Here is a 1,698-nt window from a genome sequence, read left to right as displayed (position 1 = left end):
AAAAAAAAAAGAGGTGGACAGATCACCTGAGGTTGGGAGTTCAAGACCAGCCTGACCAACATGGAGAAACCCCCGTCTCTACCAAAAATATAAAATTTGCTAGGTATGGTGGTGCATGCCTGTAATCCCAGCTACTAGGGAGGCTGAGACAGGAGAATCACTTGAATCTGGGAGGCAGAGGTTGTGGCAGAGCTGAGCCGAGATTATGCCACTGTACTCCAGCCTGGGCAACAAGAGCAAAACTCCGTCTCAAAAAAAAAAAAAAAGAAATTAAAAAAGATTTGAATGCAAGATGGCAGGGATTACCTCTGTCTTTATTGGCATGACAATTGGCATACACTAGGTGCTCAATGGATGCTTATTGAATGAAAAACTGAATGAATTAGTGAATGAGCGGATGTCACCCATCAGAAAAAAATCACAGACCTTGGAGTCAGGAGACCCATCTTCAAATCTGGGCTTCTGTTTCAAGCAGTGAGCCTTATCTGATTTTTATTTTTTGAGACGGAGTCTTGCCCTGCTACACAGGCTGGAGTGCAGCAGCACAATCTCGGCTCACAGCAACGTCCACCTCCCAGGTTGAAGCAATTCTCTGTCTCAGTCTCCTGAGTAGCTGGGATTATAGGCATTCACCTCGGTGCCAAGCTAATTTTTCTATTTTCTGTAGAGACAGGGTTTTGCCATGTTGGCCAGGCTGATCTTGAACTCCTGACTTCAGGTGATCAGCCGTCCTTGGCCTCCCAAAGTGCTGGGATGACAGGCAAGCTTCATCTGTAAAGTGGGCATGACAATAGCACCTACCTCTAAGCATGGATCTGAGGATTCCAGATCATTCTAGCACCTGGCATGAAGTAAAGGCTTCAAGAAATTCATACACCAACTGGTGCAGTGGCTCACGCCTGTAATCCTAGCACTTTGGGAGGCCAAGGTGGGCACATCACGAGGTTGGGAGTTCAAGACCAGCCAGGTCAACATAGTGAAACCCCGTCTCTACTAAAAATACAAAAAGTTAGCCAGGCATGGTGGCAGGCGCCTGTAATCCCAGCTACTCAGGAGGCTGAGGCAGGAGAATCGCTTGAAACCGGGAAGCGAAGGTTGCAGTGAACCGATACTGCGCCACTGCACTCCAGCCTGGGCGACAGAGGGAGACTGTTTCAAAAAAGAAGAAATTCATACACCAAATCTCCCTGATCTTCTAAAAGAGAAAGAGAAGCCTAGAACACAGCGTGGACCCGGCCTGCTAGAATTCCTGTGCTGGGTGGGTTGTTTTCCGTGAACCATGAGGGCCTGGCTAAGTTTCAGGTCAGAGCTGTTTTTTTCCCCAAATTATCTCTCATTTGCCCTGGTCCAAGTTGAGATCCTGGTTCCCAGTGTCCCCCCACCCTTCCCGCCAGGCTCGCAGGGAGCATCTGCTGAGACAGCAAGTAAACCCTCCCAAGAATGCAGAGGCCTCAGCTTCGGACAGCACTTGTAATTCAGCTTGAGCTCCTGCTCTGGGTCAGCCTTTAAAAACAATTGTAAGGTCGGGTGTGATGGCTAAGATGGGTGGATTGCTTGAGTCCAGGAGTTCGAGACCAGCCTGGCCAACATGGTGAAACACTGTCTCTATTAAAAACTCTGGGAATTTGAGCTACAGTGAGCTATGACTGCACAACTGCACTCCAGCCTGGGAAACGGAGAGACCCTGTCTCAAAAAAA

The sequence above is a fragment of the Cebus imitator genome, unplaced genomic scaffold, assembly GCF_001604975.1.
Source record: "Cebus imitator isolate Cc_AM_T3 unplaced genomic scaffold, Cebus_imitator-1.0 Scaffold234, whole genome shotgun sequence".
NCBI lineage: Eukaryota > Metazoa > Chordata > Mammalia > Primates > Cebidae > Cebus > Cebus imitator.
Note: the sequence above shows the minus strand (reverse complement) of the source record.